The sequence below is a fragment of the Salarias fasciatus genome, chromosome 1, assembly GCF_902148845.1.
Source record: "Salarias fasciatus chromosome 1, fSalaFa1.1, whole genome shotgun sequence".
NCBI classification, from domain to species: Eukaryota; Metazoa; Chordata; class Actinopteri; order Blenniiformes; family Blenniidae; genus Salarias; species Salarias fasciatus.
This window is the reverse complement of record NC_043745.1, coordinates 6,940,724-6,966,525: the sequence shown is the minus strand read 5'-3', so window position 1 is coordinate 6,966,525 and position 25,802 is coordinate 6,940,724. Positions and strand designations below refer to the sequence as shown.

General features: G+C 42.8%; 1 protein-coding gene across 1 annotated transcript in view; it reads right to left on the bottom strand.

The window, feature by feature from the left end:
* LOC115396181 (cell migration-inducing and hyaluronan-binding protein-like) overlaps positions 1-25,802 on the bottom strand; it is a 152,974-nt gene that overhangs the window by 90,139 nt on the left and 37,033 nt on the right. The window lies entirely within an intron of this gene.

Here is a 25,802-nt window from a genome sequence, read left to right as displayed (position 1 = left end):
TTGAGTGTGTTTTCCGTCATATCATATTTGTGAGTCGCGTCACAGCCGGTCCGGGGATAAACAGCAGCATCATTGTTTTTGTTTTTCCCGACGCTTAACGCTGAGCGGTTGTGACTCAAAGCCTCCGGCCGAGCACCGGTCTGTGATAAGGTCAAGCCAATTCTTCAGCCACTGAGATCAGAACGACCATTTGCACACACACACATAAATACACACGCACACATCGCGAGTATTCAACACCTTTAGGCGACGCTGAATTTATTTACATTCATTCCAAAATCTGACTCATAGATGAATTTTGACAGAAAACATTAGTCCCCTCACTGTAACTCTTTAATCCAGATTTCTGCAGAACAAAAACACCTTTTTATTTAACTTGATTGTATTTAGTAACACTACAGACAACAGTTCAAAGGGTTGATATTTTGGTTCCTCACAGAATCAGGATGAGCACTATAACAGCAAGCCATCAGCAGGAGGACAAACTAACATGTAGAGCAGACTGGATGCTCATGTTGGCGAGTTCTGCTGCACAAAGAGAAGAAGAGCTGACTCGGCCGCCACAGACCAGTCGTACTCTGGTAACTTTCCTCTAAAACGTCAGAAGGATCCAGAGGTGAAACAGTCGTAAAGTTTCACTCGTATCTAATTGAAGATAAGGAAAACAACTCATCTTTACTCCTAAAATGATTGATATTTTGTGGCTGAAAACACTATTCTTTACTGAAAAAGGAAAAATATGGGAAGAGGTAAAAATTATTTTCCCCAAACACTTTTTATTGGTGCCCAAACTTTTCTTGCTGGGTTTATTTTCAGAAAATCAGACTTCCAATAAAACTGAGACGACACTTCAGACCTCAGTGTGATCAATACAAAAAAAAAAAGTATGACACTGTTATGGGAGTCAAAGCATAGACTATCTGCCAGCCAATGGATCCGGCCAAACTTGTCAACCCATTAGAAAGAATCACATCCATAATAAAGGTTAAACACTTATATAAAAGTTTAAATAAAAATCAGGGTCCAAAAATGCCGTAATTTGCTGTTTGCAGACTGTCCTTGCAACGACCTGAACATTTAAGTTCACTTTGACTCAAAAACATGTTTTTTACCCATGAGTTCACTGACCTGCAAAACCACATTTTCCCCTTAAGTCCATGGAAACACACTCTGAACTTTATGAGGCAAGTCAGGCCAATAAGAGTTGAGTCTTAAGAGGCTTCAAACACCTCAGAGAGCAGCGCTACTCCCACACAGGTGATGTTAATGTGGCTCTTCCAGTGGAGTAATACCTTCCCGACACTTTACCCTTTCCTCTACCGTCACAACGCCGATCCTGACCTTTACCTAACTGTGCTCTTAACCATAAAACCACATGCTAATCCTGAAATAGACATAAAGAGGTGTTTCTGCCTGCGTTTTTAGACCCGACACGTATTTAAAAAGTAAAACACATGCTACACTTTTCCTGGAGAACAAAGCGACCCATGACCGTCAAAAAAAACGGTGGTTTGACAAACAAAAGCGTCACGCTGCTCTGCAGGATCCAGAAAGTGGCGGTCAGGTTCTTCTGCAGTCAGAAGGGAGAGTGTGGAAAGCTGGCAGCCGTCTGCACATTCTCCCTGAACTCCGCCGTCTCGCACACAGGAGGCCCGATCGGCGGCGTTATTAGTTTTAGCCGCTCGTTGAAGGTCTTTAAAATGTTTATTGCAGATTAAATAATGGGAAGGTGGTTCTGCCTGGTGGAGATACTCCTGGCATCGCGTGACCTCTCCGAAAATTGGCTGATCGGCTGTGAACCGTGCAGCATCCCGTCGCTGGCTTTGATTGGATTTAATTAGCTCCTGCTGCCGCGTGGAGAGCTCACTGAGAGGCTGTGGACATAAAGGAACACTACAATAATTAATCATCATTTATTTTATCATGTAATTAGCTGGCTGTTTGACTGCGGGTGAAGGATTTGCCGGGAGTTTTGGCGGCGCGGTCGGCTGTGGTTCACCGTCTTGTTTACCGAGACGCGGTGTTGCTGTTACCGCCGCCTTAATGAGCCGACCACGGCCTCGCGCGTCCTTTCAGCCACTAATGCTGCTTTAGTATCGCCTCGTTCAGCGCTTCATCTTTGTCCTTCCTATGTTTACATGCATGTGTGAATGCGCACAGGGTCACAGTAATACACTAATCACTGATACACATTTGGTTTATCAGTGATTAGTGGTCGTCTCCTGAGCATATTAGTATTAAATGCAGAGCAAAAGCAGCAGAGGAATTCCAGAGCTGCAGTGACAACCAAGGCCAGGAACGAGTCCATTCCTTCTTACCGGCAAAGAGGCCGTTTCAGCAGGTATGAGAGCCGTGGCCGCCGCATTTACGGTAAGTTATAGCAGATCGAGTGATTTAGGGTGGAGGAAATTGCCATGTTTGTTGAATCTGGTTTCTAATCTGCTGCTTGAAGAGGAGTCGCGGTATCGGAGCGGTTTAGAGTCGTTTGGTCTCACCGGAATAGAATCTCTGAAAAAACTGAGCGGTTGATTAATCTATCAGAAAAGACAGTCTTCTTTTTCCTCCTTCTGCCGTTGCATCTACTTTATATATGAAAACATTGTCAAAATTATTGAAATGATACAAAATTACCTGTCTGACTGAAACATTTTGGCTCAATCGAGTTTTCCTGAAATCGAGGCAGATTAGGGTTCCAGACTCCAGATTGGTTTCTGCTGGAAAGTATAAGGGCAAAATATTTTCTCTCAATGTGACACTGTGGTTGTTTTGGTCCACAACTTAATGGTTTGGTTTACTGGCATAAACTACGACCTTTCATGAAAACCAGGTTGATAGATTCTCATAAAGCCTCCAGTCAGAAACCGCTACAGTCAAATGACACATCGGTACGACAGCCAGCGGCAGGTAAACTCCAGTGTCGTGTAATTTCAGGTTTGTCTTCATCTTGAGCCTCAGTAAACATCATGTCTGTCCTTCACCTGCACGAACTAATGTTTTGGTGAAATAATAATGTAAATGTGATGATCAGTTCTGAATGGGGAAAGGTTCAGTCATCAGACAGTCAGTCATGCTTCTTTAGATGTACAGCATCGCTTTTATTGGCCATAAAAATGGAAAACATTTCAAAATTCCTTCATGCAGTACAAGAACCATCCAAAACAAATGTGATTAAAAAAATCTGACAGCTGATTTCACCTCTGGTGACACAGTCATCTTAATGTTGATCCTCTATTACTGAAAACCAGAGGATTGAAAGAAAGCCCCACACACAGCCGAGAGGTTAATCCCTTGAAAACTTTCTCAGTTTCTTCTGCTTCCCACAGAATTAATGAGGTGAACATGCACTCGTGGTGATTACATGATGTGACTGACTTTCTTGCTTCACTGTCGACACTGAGAAGAAAACAGGAAGTGCTGTTGTGGACTCATAACTCTCCAACACACCAGTCTGTAAACTGGAAAAACATTGAAACATGTGGGCCAACTCAGGCCGCTCACTACACTCATTCTTGGACCTGATTTATTGTTGCAGCCACTGAGATCTAAATTCATTCAACTCCTGCAGGACCTGGACCGACCCACACATCTGCTGGTGTGGAAGTCGGTGTTACAGTGATTACAGAGTGCTTCAAAGTAACCATCGAGCTTATGTATTCCCGCCCATGCCTTATGACTACTGTTGTCTCATGAGAGGGCTCACATGCTGCCTTCTCAGGGCCAAGAGGCCCCCGACTTGGCAGAAAAGCCTCGTTCAGTGCATGAGCTTCTGGCTCAGAGTCTGCAGTGCAAGTCCCATCACTACTGAGAACAGTTTACAGAGTGACGCTTCAAGAGGAAATGTACCGTTTCTGAGAGTCAGAGGGGTGAAAATGCCAGCGTCCAGTCCACCCAGAGGTCCCATCTGTCACAGCATGAAGAGGAAACTTTAAAGAGGAGACCGGGAACTGTTGTACACTTGTAATATTCTATCATAGAAACGTTGCAAACACTTCCTCAGTGTTGGAGAAAAAACACTTCCAGACAGACAACCAAGCTATTACAGTAACTGTCGACTCTAAAACTACCGAGTCCGGGAGAATCTGGACGGGGAGTCATGACGCTCTGGAGGAAAAAGTCCAGTTCACCACACATGTTCAGAACTAATTACTACGGCCATGGCACGCATGAAGCAATTCCAGTTTGGACCATCCAACGGACTGTACTCAACATAGTCCTAGGCTTTACTTCTTATTGTCTCATTCTAGCTGTTGCCAAAGCTGTCCGTCCCTGGGAGAGGGATCCCTCCATACTGTGGTTCTCACCAAGATTTCTTCTTTTCCCACTGGGTTTTTGGAGTTTTTTCTTGCCGGATGTGAGGGTCTAAGGTGGTGGTTGCTTCGTTTTGTCTCGTTACTGTGAATTTGACATATTAACATTATGCTTATTCACTGTTTTTATTTTTACCAACCAATGTAACATCTTGAAGCCCTCTGAGGCAACTGTTGTTGTGATACTGGGATGTACAAAAATAAATTGATTGATTGATTGAGTTCAAACTGTCGTGTTTTCCCCCATTTACACGACAACAGAGTCTGGGCGTTTTCACAAAGTTCCACCTTGGCAGCAATTTTCAAAAAGTTGTCATATGAGTGGCTCAGAGCATCGTTCACACGTAAACGGACACACTAAATGCAACAGAGGTTCTCTGTTTCCACTTGAAAGCATTGTGGAGTAAAGGGAGGCGGCAACAGCAGCAACAGCAACTCAGGACTTTCAATAACTCCCCCAAAGAGGCTTAAAACTCACTTTCAGTTTTGAAATCAAATTTTTCTCCAGAAACTGTAAAAGCTGCTCTTTTAGGAAGTGGTGAAGATCAGAGGAGAGGCCAAAAGCCTTACTGACGTTACACAAATTAATGCTTTTTTTTATTTTTTAGGTCAAAGTAAGAAGGTTTTTAAACTACAGCGGGCCTGCTTTTATTCCAGACAGATGCTGGTGAGTGTGACAGTGTCCACCACTGTTCAGCGGGGTTCATGTAAATTTTCCAAGCTGGAACAGCGATTTCCCAGCTGTTTACGTGAATGCTAATCATAACCATTGCCTTTGCCTCATTAACATCTTCCCAGTCACTGTAATTGGACGCCGCTGGCTTCTTCCAGTGAGGACGGAGGAGGTGAGAAGCACCTCGCTGGGAGCAGCGACTTAAAGAGCTCCTCTCAAACAGATAGCGGGGATTGAAAAGGTTGTAGTTTCCCTCCAGTTAGAAATTCCTTTAGCATGTAAATGACAAGTCGATGGATTCAGTAATATCCAAGATATTCAAGAAGATACCGGGTTTGTCAGATTTAATGCATTAAGGGCGTCTGTACAAATCATTACACATGAATACAAAGAGAGCTGCTGCTGCACGTCTCAGGAATATTTCTATCTGGCAAATTCATCGGCACCAGCGACTCTGTGTGGAGTTCTTATGTCATTTCGTTTAAATGCAATGTAAGAAAAACCAACAGCACAGAGTGACGGTGGAAAACACTGCAGCAGACAGACTGGCATCACACTGGGAAGATGGATGAAGAATCGGGTGTGTGTGTCTTAAAACACCCTGGTCAACAAACACATGGACCTAGTCCTTTAAATGAGCTTTCCTTTAAACTCTGGTGCACTATGGTTCAAATCCAACATAGTTGAAAGAGCCATAAGTAAACCAAACACAGCACGTGTTCCAATCCGCATGGTTCATAGCTGACGTGTGTGACGGAGGAATCTGTGATCTCAGCAGGTGAGGCTCAGGCCACAGTAATCCAACATGTACTGTGTGTTCAGGGAAGCACATACAGCAAGAAGATGTGCCAAAGCAGTTCTTCAGCATCGGTTTTGTTTACATTCTCAGGTGTGAAGTTAAGAAAAAAAAAGTGCGAGTGAGGATAATGATGAGGGTGCGTGAAGTTTTCTCTTTGTCCAAGTGTGAACTCTGCTGAAAGGCTGCTGTGTGATGGCAACCCAACTTCTGGAGGACTCGGTGTTCTGCACTGTATACAAAAGACTTGATAACGACACAAACATACGAGGCCTTTTTATGCATCAGGACCAGAATATGAGGATCTGAGAGGTCAGGAACACTGCGTGCCCTCCATTTATCTGTCCATTTCACACCCACTCTGCTCAGGTGAGGCCTCTGGACTCACTTACAAACAGCTCAGTTCTATCTCCAGTGAGTCGGACCGGTGAAATAATGCCATAATAACCTTTAAATTTAAACTTTACAGGTTTTCTTTGCTGTGGCGCTGAGCATACCTGATGAAAATATCTATATTTTCACAAAAACAAACAATTACAACAGAAAATGACTACAATCTACACATAAATTTTAATTTGAGCCACCACAATTAAAACATTTAACAGAAAAACAGTCTTCTGAAGAGTACAGAGTTAAAAGAAGAATTATGTCCACCAGTTTCGAAAAAAATCAAACTATTTGTATTTAAAGCATGATAATTCAGTGGACATGTTCTCTCGAGACAACATACTGCCTGGATTTGTGAAAACACCTGAGGCTGCTGTAAACTGTCCAAAAACCCTCTCGCATGGGCTGCTTGCTGGAAAATTAAAAAATGGATGAGTTTCTTTCTCCATGGGCATTTATATCTCTGAGCTGTAACTCTACTGCTGGGTGAACAGGAAGGAGCCACATTACTCTACTGTACTGCTGAAAAGATTAAACTTGAAAAGAAATTTGAGAAGAAACTGCGACCCCCTCCCAGAACCAGGGTTTGAATCCCTGTCTGTCCTCTAACCCCAACTGGAGCTGCAGAAAGGCTCCACTGCTGAAGAAACGCTTCTCTGCATCATGAAGCTGCTGGAATCAGGCGTCTGTGGTCAACATGAAGAAGAAACCCACCGCAGTGGGTTTGATGTTTCTATCAGCTGATCCACCCGATGTGCATTACAGCTTTAATGAGGTCGTAAGCCGACTGGTGTCGGTTTAAAAATAGCCGTTGACTGGATGAGCGGAGAAAGAAAAGTTCTCCCAGTAGGAGACGAGTCCCTCAAGCATTCGTGACAAGAATCAACTCACACAAGCTCAAGCAGAGAAGCTGAAAACTCTGAGGGATTGTCAGCATTTCTTTACTTGCTGTGTGCTACGGGATCGTCTCTTGGTGATAGAGACAGGACGGAAAGATGACCGGTGGAAACAGTGTGGTTAGATCAACCCAATGGCCAAGGATTTTCATTTTAACCAAGAATGATGCTTTCCTTCTGTGTTTTCACCGTCAGTCATGCATTAATGCACAATCAATAATCATTAGAAGAAAAAACACGTCTTCCCTGACTTCCCTCACTTCTCGGTGTTGATTCGGCGTTCCCACCGCCGTGTTGATGCTGCTCTGGCAGCGTGTCAGTAAGTCCTGCAGCTGATTCCTCCGCCGGCCTGTTAGCATGACGTGAAGCAGCCAGCTGGCAGCCGAGACCCTCTGACTGAGAGGCAGCCAGGACCACTGCTGCGTGAGAGCGTGGACTAAAGGAGAGCGCCCGTGTTGTGTCTGGAAGGCCACACACGCTTCCTTAAATCGCTCTTCAAGACTGGGTTTACGAGGTCTGGAAGCAAACACTGTAATTATTTTATTGGTGTCAGCAGTAAGTAGTGTTTTATAAAATACAACCATAAGGAGGAAATGATGCTTTCTCTGGATGGACGGCATTTACCATCATCATAATGATCCATGTTTAAGCATGACACTCTGCTTCAACTGGAAAAGATGCATCTATAACACATAAGATTGGGTTTTCAGATCAGAATGGTTCATATTAAGTCCCTGGTCACTTCACCATTACAACACTGAGATTTCACAACATGTCTACAGCTGAAGTCAAATCTCACTGCTGACTACAACCAACAGTCACATGAATTTATTACAACTCTATTTTTGGCATCCTGGAAAACTGGTTAAACAAGTTAATAACAAAATTTCATCTTCCTATTTCTTATTTTTTTTTAATTCACATTTGCACAGGTGGTTTGTTCAGATAATCCTCGGTATTGAATGACTCCCACCCCGGGGTCTTGGACCCCCCTGTTGAGGCCATCGGAAATCAGAGACGTCACTGAGGCTTTGCTTTCTCTGAAACGTATTAAAACTGGCTTTTTGAATTCTGTATTTCCAAGAATCCAGAGCAAGCCCAGGACAGTGCAGACAGCCTCTATTTGAAAGGCTCCTCCTTCAGTGTGTTGGTGACAGTCGGAGTGTGTCTGCCACTGGTGGGCTTCACTGTCATGTTCTGAGATCAGAGGGAAGGTTCAGAGGCATTTATACAGGCAATATGTGGGTAAGCTCCAGTTCCCGCAATGACCAGTACTTGGAAGTGGGAAAAGTTAAATTTTCCGCAATGAAAAATTGTATCTGAAGGTAAAATGGGAAGTTTCCAGGAACTCCCAGATGCGGGAGAGAAATCACTCAGAGTTTGAGTGAAAACATAGAAACTGACTTGCTGACTTGCTGACATGTGGTGAGCCTCTAAGTTTTTTTTTTCTGCATTGTAAAAGCAATAATAAAAATGGCAGCGCTGAATGCAACATTCTCTCTTTAATCCAAGCGGATTATGCGTATCGGAACTGTCACACTTCATCTGTAACATCGGCAGCAGTTGTACTTCAATCACACCACAGTGAAATCAGTTCCGCTGTCCCACTACAATTTAACGGTTATTTTTGTTTCCAAATTTTCCTCAACAATCATTTATTTATTATGCAAATATATTCAGCAAAATAGCACATGGAAATGTATTTATGCAAATGATGTCCTAAAATTCATCCTAAGTAGGGTTAACATTCTTGGTGGCATTCTTGAGCCTTAATTAAGGAGCTACTTCAAATTCAAAAGCCCAAACTGGAGAGATAATTCAATGTCAGCACCTGTGTTGTGTTTTCCGAAGCACTGAAGGGCCAATTAGGAGCCCGAAACACTGGAATGACGGTTTTCTTATCTGTGGCCAAGTGTGTCAAAGCGGTGTGTCAATTTAGAAAACGCTCCTGAAAAATTAATGCCGACCATGTTATGAAGTACTGGGAACGGGAACGAGGAAGATGGTTTCTGTGATGTTTTATGCTGCGTTCATACGATATTTAGAAAGACGTTAAAAAAAAAAAAAAATCCTAATTTACACAAACCTGCATTAAAAACCTGGTTAAGAGCTGGTATTAGCATGTTGTGCCTATAGGGGGCAGTGTAATTAGGGCATAAAGTCATACTGGTCAATCAGCATGACTTAAATGTTAAACTCCGTCTCCGATTGCAAACCGATTGTTATGAAAATATCAAGATAAATCAATAAACCAAATATATTAGCGCAGGTAAAAATAACGTGTTGTGATTTTTTTTTTCACTATGAGTTATTTTTGAAAGGCTTGGCCACCTCTGCCATCTCCTTTTCCTGTGGCTCATGCTGAGCTGCTACATACACATGAGCTAAACTGGTAAAGAAATTGAATTGTCCTCTATTAAATGAGCATTTCCTCCATAAGCAGTTACTGGATGCTTCTCTGCAAAAGAGTAAAGTTACATGAGCGCCATTTGTGAAGCAGCACACCGTGCATGAATGCATGTTATTGTTAAAGAAGTCATTTCAGTAAATTTAGCTGTTGTTTTTGGTCATAATAAAAAAACAGACTGTCCTTCTTTTCAGCATCTCAACTTCTAAATGTTGGGTGGTTCAAATTTCAGAAACTGTTTACAATTAAATACACTTAAGCTAAAAGAATAAACCAATTCTGTGCATTAATTTGGTGATTTTGCATGCTAACTACAAGCTCACAAATGATGCAATTAATCACTATTAACTACAGTCAGATCTGTGATTATTCAGTTAAGAAGTTTGAATCAACTGACAGCATTAAAACATACCGAAGACTGACTGAAGCCAGAGAAATCAGGTTTCCACACACAGTCCATTCAAGCTACATGAATTCAAACTAACACATCTTTTTAAACTCAAAGAAACGTACGATCAATGGGAATACATTTATAAAATTGCAGAAAAGAAAAATTGCAACTGGCAGAAGTCAGAAGCACAAACATTCAAAGAATAATCAGCAAACTGCTCCACTTCTGGAACACTGCTGGAGTTCGAGGTGGATGAAAACCTGCCAAACAGGTAAAAAGTGCATGTATACGGTCTGAAAATCAATTGCCGTCTCTGAATTTCCCGTGAGTGTGACCGGCAACCAGTCCGAGCTGCTTTTAAACCAGGGTCAGCTGGGTTTGGCGCCGGCAGCCCGGCGTTGAGTTGGCTCCGGCAGGCAGAAGAGATGAACTGAAGCATCCCCAGAAATGTGCGAAAGCATCGGGCTGTAATCACGACAGCGGCTGCTTACAGCGGACACAGTCGATAACCTCCCACGTCCACGTCTGGCCTTTCACCTCCGACCCCCGAAGCAACAGAGCGCGAGACGAGCAGGGACATTCATCCTGGAAAACGACTCCACTATTGATGTAGTCCGCTGAAACTGAGGTGGAGAAAAAAAAGAAACGTTGACTGTAACTTCAGATTTATGTCGGAGGCAACGGGCAGCGCTGCAGCCGCACGGAGCCTCGTGTGCTTCCAGCCCTGCTGGTTACTGGACACTTTATGAGCTCTGAGCGACTGTGAAATGTTCAGCACAGGCTGGCACTTCTCTGACACAACTCACACACACTCCGTTAAAAAAAGGAAAAAAAAAAAAATGAAAGAAAGGACTTCTCTGAGAAATTGCCACTTTCCCTGCCGGACCGCACTCGCTCCACCACACACACACACACACACACACACACACACACACACAGTCACAAAAGCACACACACAATCACATTCCCCCAGTGAGTTAACCGAGGGCGGAGGAGACTTTCAAAGATGTTTTTACGACTTCCACAGTCACAAAAACTCGCAATTAATCTCTTTCAGAAACAAGCATGAAGTCCATGAATAGTGTGTAATAATATACCTCAGGGGGGAACAAATTGTTGGGTGGGACCCGCGAGGTGTATTAGCTGTGTTTGAGGTCGAGAGAAACGCTGGCCAGATGGAGGGAGCCAAAAGAAAAGAGAAATCTGCTGACTACACACACACACACACACACTCTTTCTGAATTTTCCATGTATATTTTTGTCTGGATAAATGTTTTGATCCCCGTCTGGTCTCCAGGAAGCCGATCCCAGGAAGGAGACGATCCGATAAGCTGGTAGCACATTCATTTCACCTGCCAGACGTCCCAGCTGACGGGACAGATTCAAGGCTTCCACTGTGTCTCAGTCTGTCCCTCTCACCGGCCGCTGACCCTCCGCTGAGCGCAGGATTCATACGATCCCTCCTCTGATCTTCGCCCGTCTTTACAGCCACGTAAACGACCATCAGGAGTCATTTAAAGGACGTGATCCCTCACAGGCTTCCAGGGAGGAACCACTGCAGGAAGCTCACTTCAGCTGACACGTGCACCGATGTTACAGACCCAAACATCGAATTGATTCTCACAGCAAGTCAAAAACAGTGATGGACATTTATCAGCCGGAGAGAAGGGCCGCCATCGGGAAACAGCTGGCTGGAGCTGATGCATCGTCTCATGTTGCTGTGTTACATCTGACTGCTCTAACTGCAAGATTAATGTCTCTTTGACGGATTGTCTGCTGTATATCTGCATGCATCTCCAGAAGTGCAGGTAGCAGACCTTCAGACCAGTCAAACATTCGCAGAGCTCCTGGAAGAAGTTAGAGGATCATTTCCACTCATGACTTTAAAGAGAGCTCATTAACGAGTCAGGAGCCACCAAACTTAATGTGAAATAAATCTGATGTGGGTTAATATATCTTCAAGAAACTTACAGAAGTTATGCTACAGGTCTGTATTTCTGTTTGCAGCGGTCTGGATGTGGACGTCAAACAGAAAGCAGTTAAAAAGACGTCCAGAGAGAGATTCTTTAACAGTGTGAAGATGAACACAGTGCTGTCGGAGAGCGTGAATAATGTGCTTCTATAATAATGATTATGCTGTACATCATTACATTATTTTAACAAAAATCTGTCTTTTCAAAAGAGAATTAGTCTTATTATAGCATGAATTGATTATTAAATAAGTGGAAGCTAAGAAAAATTCTTGATTTAGTAATTATGCTTCTTCCCACTCGGTTCAATTTAACTTAATCTTTAATTGTCATTGTCAAAACAAATATAACAATGAAAGCATTCATTAGAGCATTCACAGAATCACATAATAATCCTTTCAGACGTGCAAACAGATTAGAATGTTGCGGTTAGTTATCCTCTGTTTGCTGGATTGTTGGGAACTGTTTACTTGTTTTTGTGCAAGTTCAAAAAAAAAAAAAAAAAAGGACAACGCTGAAAATGACTTCGTCACATCAAACCAGTGCCACAGTTTTCAAATGAAATAAGGACTGATACCTCGTATATGTCACAATATTCAAAATTCTAAACTGGAAGTAACTCTGCAGTGGAACGTCAAGCAGAACATCTCCATCCTGCCTGAGGTCAGAGGTCAGGTCTGATCCCACTGAGACGGTGACGAGTTCAGAGAGACGCCCTGAACCCTGAAGCGGTTCTGGAGGCGAGAACAAACCAACATCGCTCCTGAATGTCGAGCAGCTGCTGGAAGGAGCTTCAGCGAAGTCGTAACATAATGAAACAGTGTGTGTTGATGAGGATAAACACACTGTGTTTGTCCATACGTCGGATTTAGATGACATTATGACCATTTCAAATCCTCCTGACCTGCCTTCAGGCTGTTTTTAACTGAATCATTTGATTACATTATTATCATTAAAACCATTTCCAGCGGTAACGGTACATAAACAAGATAAATGTTTATCTATTGCCTTGTTTACTCCTCGTCTGCAGGCTCTTGTCAATCAGAGTCCCGTCGAGGAAGAGAGGCCTGCCCTTCTATAAGGCTGAGCGATACGGAGACAGTGTTTTACAAATCCATGCAGACAAGTTAGACACTCAATATTCCCCGCGGGCGTATTTACTTTGTTGATTTTTTTTCCCTTCCACTTCTAATGTTATCTCACTCCTTGTCCACACTGCACCACTAGCGTTGCTGCACAGTGATTTTAAATAACAGTTCCAGCAGTTCCCCGCAGGAACTAAGAACAGAAGCCAGCAAACATGTTTTCTTTTGTGACAAAGTGTATTGATGACAGTGTTTGGACTGAAGCCAGTCTAAAGAAGAGCGTATGGACTGAGGAAATTCTTTATTTTTAATAAAAACATCTGCAAATGGGTGCAGCACGTGCATCAACCTTTGACCTCACAACCTCATTAACGAGACTGCGTGGCTCAGCGTGAACGGTGCGACGCTGAGCACTCTGCGGTGAGTGCATGATTATTTTCTACTGTCAGTGCCGTACGTTTGGTGGCTGAGATCCAGGCCGGGACTCCTCCTGGTTATCTCTCTGAAAGGTTTATTTATTCCTTTATCAGATCTACTGAAGTGCACATTTTCTTCCACTGGAGGTTTTGGTGACTGGCAGCATAAATAAAGTTGGGATCCCAACATTCCTGAGCGCAGTCACTGAAAAGTCACGCCAGCAAGAAAAAAGAAAAAGAAAAAACACAGCTGACGGACGGATGGACAGATAGCCACAGGACAGACGCCTCCTCCCAGCCTTGCGGTTCACTGAAAACCAGGCGAAATGCGAGCTGCGGTCCGAGGGTCTCGCTGCTGAGCGGACGCGGCCATGCGATGAAGCCGAGGCTCGCAGACACGCTGACGAGCGAGGATGTTGGGTGTGATGGAGATCAGGCTGAAGGATTCCGGTCCCTACACGGCGGAGATGCAGATCGCGTCTGGCATGCGTAGAGAACATGATGTCTGTGGAGCGTTACCATCTCCCTGAGAGGGGGAATACTTCAAGAAGAAAGGCAGCTGAATCGAAATCCAGTGTCTTTCTTCTATTATTCATAGACAATGTTAAATGTACTTCGACCTTCCAAAAGGAATCGATTGATCGACATATCGTAAACTAACAGTAGAATTATTGTTCCTTCACGATGCTGCTACTCTACAAAAGGGTCAGAAAGTATAATTTCCTGAGCTTAAGCTGAAATTCTACAAAAAAAGGTTTAAGTAGATTAAAATTTCGAAGCGATTTTTGCTCCAGAAATAAGAAGTAAACAGTGCATGAATGCAGAGGGGCGTTGTTGGCGCCTCCAAACAGCAGCCAGCCTGAGCGAGAGCCTCACTGTGGCACAGCTTTGTGCAGCCGGAGATAAAGTGACTCAGCAAGTCATCACTTACAGCCTTTTGTGTGGGAGGCACGAGCAGAACAACAGGAGGGAAGACACGGGGGAAACAGCCTGAGACACACGGCAATAAACAGCTGAACGCATGCAGAACGATTCCCACCGCCGCCCTGAAAATATATTATTAAACACTCCTAATTGCCTTGAATGAATGGAGACAAATGAGCTAAATGAGCATCAGCTACGAGACGTGACGGCGCCGCTCAGCAGAGGACGGCCGGTGTGAGAGCGAACCCGTCAGACTGATCACACACACCCGGTCCGACGTGTGGACTTCATTTAGATTCAACGCGACAAAGAGAGCGACAATGACGGGCTCAGACAACAAACGGTTATCAATAACAGCATTGTGTTCCACTTTTCTCTCTTCTCTTCTCTTACCTCAGAAAAAAAAAGCCAATCATTGCACTTCAACCACAATTCGATCCAACGCTGCTATTTTCACTCCGGGGGAAAAGAAACTTTGCACAAGTTATTGACCGCAAGTGACTGATAACAGTTCCTACTAACTTCTTTACAATGTATGAACTTATACGTTACTTTACTGTGTTTCTTTGCATTGGATTTTTTTACTGAATTAGAATTTAATTGCATGAACTGGCAGCTTTCTCTTTGTAACAGTTACTGAAAGCTAGCTGTGTTATAACACTGCTAGTTGAGCCATCTCCACCTGTCTATCTAGATGTTTGAACTTCTTTAAAAGCAAATTTTGAGTCAATTGGGGTAAAAAAAAAAGGAAGTAAAACAGTTCGAAATAACTACAGATGCTAGGCAGGCAAACGTGTGTTTGAGGCTGCTGCATCTGGAACTGTGGCTACAAGCTAAAGCTTATAAACGGAAAACCAAAACGCATCAAAGGTTTTCTGTTTTCACTAGAACATGATACATAAACAGGGCCTAAGAGTCTGTTGACGCAAGAACAAAGTCAGTTCAGAAAGAATGAGGCTGCAGAAATGTGTTTAACCTTCATGCTGAAGTTAGCAGTTAGCTTAGCGAGGGAAATATAGAGAGAGACAGCGGCTCTGCAACCTTCACCTGAGTCAAAAATAGAAATTCGCTGAAGCTTCATTTCTTATGTTTGACAGATAAATCATTCTTTTTGGGTTTTCAGACGTGCTACAGTTGCATTTGTACCTAAAATCTTGAGAAATACAACAAACCATATTACCACAGGTAAATAAAACAACTAGCCCACTGGTGCATTAGAATCTTCAGCAACATCACTTTAATTCACGGCAAAAACTGAGTAAGATGAACATTTTGACCACATCTTGTACGTAAAATAACAAGATTGCTTTGCAGGTCAGGTTAAGGTTAAATACCCTAAACTCAGCCTTGCTTTTACTGTGTCAGAATATTCACAAATACACAGACAGGCTGTTATTATCTGTCACAAAGTGCTTATTGTATAAAGCAGTAAACATGTGCATGCTGTCTTCTTTAAACAATGACATGATCAGGCTGTGTGTCAGACTGTGACCACGGAGAACGATCTGTCCGTCTCACTGTGTTTACGTCAGGTTTAGATTGATCTGCTCCACTGACTGATGCATGCCTCACTTGTTTTGCAGCTGTGGAAAAAATTTTCCTGTCTGCTCTTTCTTTCCTTTTTGGAAGCTGAAGATGAAAACCCAATATTGAAAAATACTGAATGTGGAATTAACTACTTAAAAAAAAGAGAGAAAAAGCTGAATTGATAGATGCTGAGAGCAGCCAGGTTGTTGTGAGCATACAGTTCAAAAACCAGCATATGGGCTTCATTAGTGCTCACAGCATGAATGTGGTGGTATCTACTGCACATGTGTGAGCGCGTTCATTAATGCTGAATACTATTTACAGGTTTTGCAGCGACATATGCCTCCATACTTTCGGTATCTCCCTCAGGTGCAGTCTTATTTTAGCTACACAGCTTCAAACCACATCCTTCGATTATTCCACATTTATTCTTAAAAGTCGGAACTGACCAGCCTGCAGTCTGTCACAACCTGAAGAATTCACAGACACTCCCAAAGTCTCTGTGAAAGACATGCTTGTTCCCATTTAAAGGACAAACTTTGAAAACGTTTTGGTTTCAGAAAAGTTTACAATGAAAACTATGTAGTAAGCACACCAGGCCACACGTTGGAGCTGTTGCTTGTTTTTGTCATGAAACCACAGACGGAACGGTTACATTTCCCTCGGTTTATATAAGTTTGAGTGTTTTCAAAAAGTTGCATTTTCCTCTGTTTACATGAAAACTGAATGTTTTTGAAAACTTCCACCTCGGAAGCTGTTCTCAGCGGCTCTGATTGTCACTGTGTAAACAGAGCAATTAAAATACGATTTTCGCTTAAAAATGATGTCAGCATTACAATAGCTTTATTAGTGCTTTCCATTTTCCCTGGAACCACAGTCTAAACGAGTATTAACCAGACCATTGTTAAAGTATCCAGGTCTTCACCTGTTTCCTCTGTTGATTCTTTGATGAGATAAATCATCAGTGTGTCAATTTAACCTCATGACTCAGCTGTAATCACGTCAATCTCCAAACATATCCAAACTGGATCTGATGTAGTTAACTCACATCATTTTATAGACTGTAGATCCTGAAATTTAATCATGGTGTCGGCCGTAGAAATGTCTTCCTCTCCAGCAGAGGCACGAATTTCAACAGATTATTTATGGAAGAATGACAATCAGAGCCAACTGAATGGGTGTAAATGAAGCCTATTGAATCAAAATGTGATCATTTACACTGTAAAATGCATTTCTTTTGATATTATAAGCTTTAAATATGATTCATCAACCTTCACCCTTGTTTGATCATTTTTGGAGCAGATAAAGGAGCTCACACATACAACTGTGCTCCAGATAAAACCAGATCGATGAGAAGTCTGCAGACAGAAAAAACAAGACCCCAAGAGTGAAATCATGTCATTTGTGATGAAACTAACTCATAAATATATCAGAAAGTCATTGAAATACTTGCTGACCTCCATGTCTCTGATTCCAAAAGGTTAGCGACAGAATTTCAAACATTCTTATGTCAGTTTTGTTTTTGTTTTATTGAACTTTTTTTATTTGCCTCTTCCATGATGTTTTTCCACATATGTTTTAGACAAACTCATTTTACAACACGTTAAATTATGCAGCCACATGACTTTTCAGACAGTCGATAGTGATTTTCGTTACATTGTAAGTCCACCTCTCATCACATTGGAGGATTTGAAACGGTTCTCGCTGTCTTAAGAAAGCTCAGATTATGATAACAGACACTTCCCAATCTGGACCGTCAATGTTTGAATTGCTACTACCAGGAAGTGCAAGTAAAATCAGAAAAAAACAGACTTAAAATCAGTTTTTATGTTGCATTAATGGCCAAGCTCAATGTTGATGACACAAACGTCTGTAGTCCATTTCATGTATTACAATATGTTCTACTGGTTGTCTTATCTTATTTTGCATGCGTTAGACTGATGATAAAGCAGGTTGTCGACACAATGCTGTGGTTGATCAGTGCATAATGTGATCTGAGAGCTCGCCGTCATTAAAAAGAAAAGTGGATTTCAGGAGGATTTTCACGCTGTCTGCAGAGGTGTGGCGTCGATCAAGCCGACAGGGTTTTTCGTTCCGCTAATGAAAAACACCAGGTAAATGACTGTCAGAGTGCTGCTAACATTAGCATATTGGCAGGGAAGGTGCAGATCAAATTCTGCTAAGGGCGCACACAATGCAAGTCTGCCTACTGTGCTAAAAATATGTATATCATTAGCAACATCCCGAGGCCTGCAATGACAATGGGTAATGCGCTTCACTCAGCAGCCAGTCAGCCAGTTTAGATAGCAGAACCTGCCTCGACACACACACTGCCACAGGTGGGAGGGTGGGCGCTTCAGGTATGTCTGTGTGTGTGTGTGTGTGTGTGAGTCTCGCCTAAAATGCGGTCTGGATTTGATTTCAGAAAAATAACATTTGCCGGCGTACCGAACATGCCGTCCTCAACCTGATCCAGGCTCACTTAACAAGGTCAGCTTAAGTATGAAAATGTGCAGCGAGACAGATGAATACACTCTGTCATACAAAAATGCACGCACACAAACACACCTGTGACACACACACACACACACACACACACACACATACACACACACAGAACTCTGACTGCAAAAACACAGAAATGTGAATTATTGCCACAGGCGAAAATGAAAACGTGGGTTTGTGTCACGAATTTAACTTTTGATGTACATTAAACGATAAACGAAACACATTTCCATCAGCTGGCAGGCGTGTTCCTGCACCGGCTGAACCGAGGATTCATCCACTGCTCCAATCCACCAAAAGCCTATGGCAGAGGAGTAATTGCGCAGCTCAACAGCGAAATGTCAAGTCAGGGTCAGCGGTTAGTTAGCCGGCAATATCAGTGAGCAAGAAGCCCAACAATAACGAACGAACCCACCGAACATTGTCATCATTATACAGGCAGTGCAAAGTTGCAACAAGTACCTGTTCCGCACAGAAGAGTCAATCAGCGAGCATCCAAACAGGTTAAAGAGGTGGCAGCTATTTAAAAACGTATTTGCAAAATGATGAAAGAATCATCATCATTAGCTTTCAAAATCAGTGTTTTAAAAAGTGCTTTAATAGGAAAACAATCAGAATTAAAATGTGTGGAAAAGACATGGTTCTGTTTAGTTTTTAAACTTCATTATCCAACGATCTGAGGTAGCATTATCGCTCATGTACTGTCTGGAAAAGAGCAGCACGATTTTATAGGAGCATAAGATATGTGTTGATTTCAAGTATTACTGTAATATGATCTTCAAAAAACTCAAGTATATGATGTTGATGTCTCTGTTTTGAGATTCGACCTTCCGAATAATAGCGTTCGCCTCCCACCACTCGAATAAAAAAACCTTGAAAATCGCTCAGTTTACATGAACTACTGTAGTTTCCTGACTATAACACACACATTCTCAGTTGTTTGGCCTTTTGACGTGATTTCTGAGATCATTCTTGTAACATGTTTCAAATTCCCCTCTCAGCTGTCAAAGACATCCTTCTTTATGAGAGCCTTTCCTGAAACATAACCAGCTTTTAGAAGGGGCGTCTGTAATGTAACGTGAATCATGAGTGACTGAAAATTACTGGTGCTAGACTCACTGTTGGGGATGCCAGTGTCTCTAAACAGATTAGGTCCAATCACAGCAGACTCTCTCCATGGCAGCGTTCCAGGCTTCATTCACAGATCTTAATGTTTACTCAACGCTTCAAGACAATATTTGCGTGCATTCCCCTGAGATCAGGCGTCTCTCTTCAGAGCTGGACGGGACTTCATTCTCTCTCACGTTGCTTTGATGCAAGCTGCAATCCAGTTGGTGGCATTCAGGGTGTGATTTGTTTCGGGGAATTAGAGTGAAGATCTGCCCCTGAATAAGTTCTATATCAGGGGATAAAAGCTCCCTTCCCAACAAGAAAAGTGCAGTTTGAAGGACAGTATTGATACCAACTCTCAAGCATCAAGACTACAAAGACTGAATCCCCAAATTTGTTTGATCTGGTCCTTTGTTATGATTTTCACAAAAATAGATCGGCTGTTGACACCCCTGCTATTTACAGTCATTCATTTTGAAAATGGAAGAAATGTGAATCAATCATTTTCTACTGACCATCGACTGTCTTACCTGTTACACTAACAGAGGTTTGTTATGTCTTATTTCATAAAGAAAGATTTGATTTCAGCTAAAACAACATCTGAACAGTGATTTTTTTATTAAAAAGGACCTAAACTTTAAAAAAAAAACAAAAACACCTGTGTCCTGCTTGCTCGTCACTTTCAGTCCTTCCTGTTTCTTAGAACCGATTCCAGTCGACTGTGGCCGAGGGCAGAGTGGATCCTGGACAGGTCCATGGAATAAGGATTAAAACTCATCAAACTGTGATAAAACATGACTGGCCTGGTGCGGGTTGGTTCCCTGTTAATGACTGACCCTCAATGGCACCGTGTTGCCTTCAAGGGTAGTGGTGATCCAGAGGTTGGTGAAATGGACTTCGGGTCCCTGAGCAGGACCCTCGGACCCAAATGCACCCTGGGTAACACACTGTGGCGACCTATTGCTCCAAGCATGTATAGCTGAGGTTAACTACGACTAAAGTGGTTTAATACACAGATGTAATTTAACCAAGGGGGAACATATATGATTTCTTTACAAGCAAAAAACTGGACTGTCAAATCTCCAGAAAGTGACTTTTTTTTTTTTTAAATAATTTAACGCATTAAATAAAAGACAACGTTTCATTAGTTATCTGTTATTCAGAAGCTGTACAGAAAAGTTTTTGCAGACTTTTGCAAAGAGCATTTTGCCTTTTTTATTAACGTAAAAAGATATGAAAACATAATTTCTCTGTTTTCATCTGAAATAAATGTCTACTCTATTAAGGGAGCAAAGCTTAATATTTGATAGTCTGATGCAGCTTGTTGTTTAAATAATGTAAATTTGTCAAACGGCAACTGTTGCCCCGAGGCAACGGCGTGCTGCTATACGAGTTTCCATGTTACCTCGAGGCAGCAGTGAAGCATTATGGGATCAGAATGCCAGCAGGAGACGTGTGTTTATGTATACAAGATGTTTAAAAGCATAGCATATATCAGGACTCGGTTTTGATGATGAACAAGATGAACAAAGACAGAGAAGAAGCTGTTTGTAAAATCCAGGTTCTTTCAGAGCGAACGCTGCAGTCACAGAGAACTTCAGTCCATTTTACATATAATTTGCTCACATTATGCCTTCACAGAATGAATGCAGCCCTCTTTAAGGAAAAGAGGGTGAAAATCACAGTTCCAGCTGACTATGGTGAGGATGAATTGGAAGGAAGTGGTGATGAAGGTGATTATAGTTTCCAGAAATAGAGGCTAGAACGAGGCTTTAACTCCACGATGCAAACGACCCATCGGCCTGTTTGAGTGGAGGAAATGAAAGAGAAGATGTCAATCACAAACACTACAAGTGATGGAAAGGAAATGATCAAAATCTACGGTTTGACAACAGCTTCTTTTTTTGTTTTTCAAATGGTTGAAATCTTTGTCGAAGTTTCTTCAAATTTAAAGAATTGGTCACTGACGCTCTGAGACATTGACAGGAAACAGACCAAGAAAACCTTAAAGATTGGACAATGTTTCTTACTTTAATTATGTTAATTTTCTTTTTTTTTCCTTCAACAAGGAAGAGGTAACAGTGAGCAAAGTTTAAGATCTCCACCCAAAAAACATTCATTTAATGTAATTCTTTTTAATTTTCAATGCCCTCTGGGAATCCACCTCACGTCTCTGTACATTGTGCCACCCATACAGTAATTGAAATAATTAAAAATATTTAAAGACTTCTCTTTAATCTGGAGTCCCAGGTCCGGCTGTGGCATTTGAATAAACTGAAATCAGCGTAAGCGTGAGGGCAATAGACGGCTGAGCCGCGTCACCTGCCGTCTCCGGCGAGAGATCAGAGGCAGGCGGGCGATCTGCTGCTGACTGACGGGCGCACGGCGCTCCGCCCGCCGCCTCCCACCCCTCTGTCGCACTGACGGAATGACGAAATCTCTCACGAGTTACATTAAAGAAGAGGAAGGGGAGAAACGGCCTCATTAAAGCCGGCGGTAGCGTCAACAACAGCGCGGCGTGCGATTGTCAGCGAGCCCCGCAGTCACTCTGCACTTTCAGCCCGGAGAACACGGCGGGCTGCAGATGTAAGCGTGATGAAACTGAAACACACGCCGCAAATGATGAAACGTGTTTGACATTGCGGTGGGATTGGAAGAGGAGGAGGAGGAGGATGAAGAGGAGGAGGAGGGTCTCTTTCTCCTGACTCTAAAGCACCTCCACGACGCCACCGTGGCTTGTCAAGATGCTGAGAGCGCAGAGGGCTAATGCAGCCAGATCAAAAACAAGGCAGCGGATCAGAATACCACTGTAGGAAAAAAGGGAGATTAGTATTACCAAGCGGTGCAACACAAGATAAACCCCAAACATACTGGATTCCTGCCCTGCGTCTGATTTTTGATCGATGGAAAGCTCAAGTCCATCTACCTGGCCTCTGCAACGTTGAGCCACTGTGGCCCTTTACAGTCTGACACACAACAGAGACGCGATCGCAGTCCAGACGGCGCCGTCAAACAGTTTGGAAGTTCACCAACAGCTCCATTACTGTCCCACAATAATATATCTGGACGTGTGGCGTCTAAATGTCAGTTAAAAACCAAAACATCCCGGAATCACGCGAGCAGCCATTTTGAATGATGTCACAGATCTCCCATGATTCACCTCGGTCAATATTTTGGGACGGTAGGGTGCATATTTATGACTACGATCGCTTTAGTTTTTCAAAATTACATAAAAACAAATTCTCTTCTGCAGCGACTTGACGAGAAACAGCACAAAATGTCGAACCATCAGTTTACTACCAAAGCAAAATTGTAAAGTAAAACAATCTACTTACTAGTGGTTCCATTTGGACGGGTGGAGTTCAGTTTGGACGGGTTACTAGTCCAACCATTCAAAAAAGACAGCTTTTTTTGTTTTTGTTTTACAAATGTCAAGTACTGTCCTACATATATATCAATACATCTGGTTTTTATGCCCATGTTATCTAAGCTAAAGCAGCCTGCAGAACATAGAAACTCCACATAAATAAGGCGACAACAACTTTCTACAAGTCAAAACTGCTAAAAGCTTCTCTGCCATGTAACCCAAGCAGCAGTACATCAGATACTGGAGACAGAAACTAACGACTTACTGGAAAAAGCACCTCTTGAATGGCCTCTGCCTCTCAGGATGTCTTAATAACGTGACGCAGTGTTATTTTCCATCACTTGTTGGGTCTAATGAAATGTCAACTGGAGGAAGATGCTCTAAAATCAGGCTGTTTGAGAGGAAGTGATCTACGAGGAGAAAACAGAAAGGAAATACACAAAGGGCCAAAATGGAGCCCACAGCAGTGGTGATATCTTTAAAGCTAAACTGGGAGAGGCAGTGATTGTGTCGGACGTGCAGCTGACCGACCAGCCAACTGAACTCTGATGAGCGTCCAGCATCAAATCCCAACGCACTTTCAGAAATATCCTGCAGTTGCAGGTAAAACCATCGCTACGCCACGTATTTTCAAGTCTTCATACATTCTCCTGGTTTTTCTATTTTTTTTTTTTTTTTTTTTTAACTTACTAAATGTAGGTCATATATTCCGGCGCCACATGTCAGCTCGCCGATAACACTTCCAGCCTCGATAGGAGGCTCCCTGTCTGGGAAATGAAGGAAAGGCTCCTGCGTCTGCTGCTGCCGCCTCAGATGTTCCCGGCGCTGCAGCTGTGATTATCGGCGGCAGCCGACGGAGCGCATAGCCGGCAGGTTCCCACTGATGTGCGAAATAAATATATAACACACTTGTTTTAATTACTTCTTCCAATTAAGAGCGTTCTCCTCTCGAGGCGCGGCGGCCGCCGAGCGAGGATGAGCGGAGGCAGAGTGGAGAGGGTCACGGTGCCCAGCGTCTCATTGGCTCAGAGGGAGGCAGAGGCCTGACACACACACACACACACACACACTCACACTCACTGTCAGCGTGGCTTCAGCCTCAACAAGGACCGAGTCCTCTAACGCGCTCCCACAGCATCTCTGAGGAGCTGTGACAAATACACACACTGACATAAATAAGCCTGGAAAAAGAAGACTGTCATTACATCCAATCATGATTCTTAATTGCAGTCGGCGTATTTTCTCACCATCATTTATTCAAATGAGCATTTCTGGGAGAATAATCTAATTAGGCTTCTGCTATTAGTGTTAGAAATGGGAGAGAAGGTACTCAGACTCAGACTCCTTCACTGCCATTCGATCCACTTCAGGATGAGTGAAATACTGTTTATATATATAGTTCCCACTATATAATGAAAATTTGTGAGTGTTTAACTGTGTCCTGTCCAGGGTGCGTCCTGCCTTTTACCATGTGTTGGCTGAGGGAACCCACATCTTATCATAACCATAGTGTGTAAAGAGCAGCTGTTACAGATGTTCTGACAGTGATTTAGTTGAGTTGCAGACCTGGACTTCCTTCCTGCTTCGCCTCATTTCCTCATCAGTCCAATCCTCTGCCAGGAGTGTATGAAGACACTTGTGTGTCCATCAGGTCATCTGTGAGTGAATAGTTAGATTTGTGTGTGTGTGTGTGTCAAAAGTTGTACATCTTTTATGAACAGTAGGAATTGTGGGTTTTCTTTCCCTTTGGTCTAGACCAGGGTTATCAAACATAAGGCCCGTGAGCCAAAACCGGCCAACATGGAGCTCTAATCCAGCCCACAAAACCAAGTCATTTCTGAAAATTTTAGAGATATAACATACATTGTTGACAAATTTCTCAAGAGTAGCAGACATAACATGATGCAGGAGAAGCTGTTGGGACAGTTCAATGTATTTTGTACCAGGGAGAATTAAAATAAGCTTTATGTTGAGATTGCAGCGATTTTCAGCCGTAACTGTTTGAAAATAAGGACATTTTCATCGCTCTTCAAAGAAACTCTCACTCATCCATGTCTCCTTTAGAAAACAAAGTAAAAATTCAATTATTTTAAGTTACTTGAATGTCCTTCAGATCAATAAAGTCATTTTATGCAGCCCAAGTGTAACTGCATGCAACCAAATATTAATATGAACACACACACATCAGAGAATGCACTCACATCTTATTAAAAATACACGTTCAAACTCATATGGGTCATTTTTCTACTAAAATATCCCTACAGGCATGCACACCGGTAAACAGGGACATGCTGTAATATTCCTGAGACGTGTCTTGGCTCTATAGTGAAAAACAAGGTAACATATTCCATCGTAAAATATATTTGTGTATGAAAAACATAAGATCATAAAAAGCTTTTAAATTCATGGCAGCCGGGTTTGTTTACAGTTTAAACATCATCTCAGCCTTCTCGGAACTGCAGTTCTCAGTGAGTGACAGTAAAGATGAGCAGAAAACAAGACGAGCAGAAAACATCAGCCATAAATCATGGAAATGGCACGCGACCATGAAACAGGCCCTCCTCCACTCCACTCTGTGTTGTTGGAGTCAAATCAAAAGGGAAAACAGGATCTAATGCTGAAGTTAAATGGGGAGAGACAGCTGCAGAGCACGGAGAATAGCAACAGTAGTCCGGCGCTGACAGGCGGGAATCAGAGGACAGATGTTGCTGTAACTCAGCGCGGAGGGGAGCGATTGTCCCGAGAGCCGCCCAGCGTCCTGCCCTGCCCTCCGCCATAATGACCCGTGTCCAATGGAATGACAAACTCCCTCCTCCACACGTTTTACTGACCTGGCAGCGACCGAGACTGTGCAGGAGCCGCACGCCCATATTAATCCTGACACAACATGAATGTTTCCCAACCCCTGGTTATTATTAGAGCTGTGGTTTTTCTTCAGGGAAGGGAGGGAGAGCCGCAGCCCGAGTCCAATATCTCCCTCATCTGTTTGCTGCAATTGGCTGCTGGAATAAAATGTGACCTCTTGCACCGAGTGGCTTTTA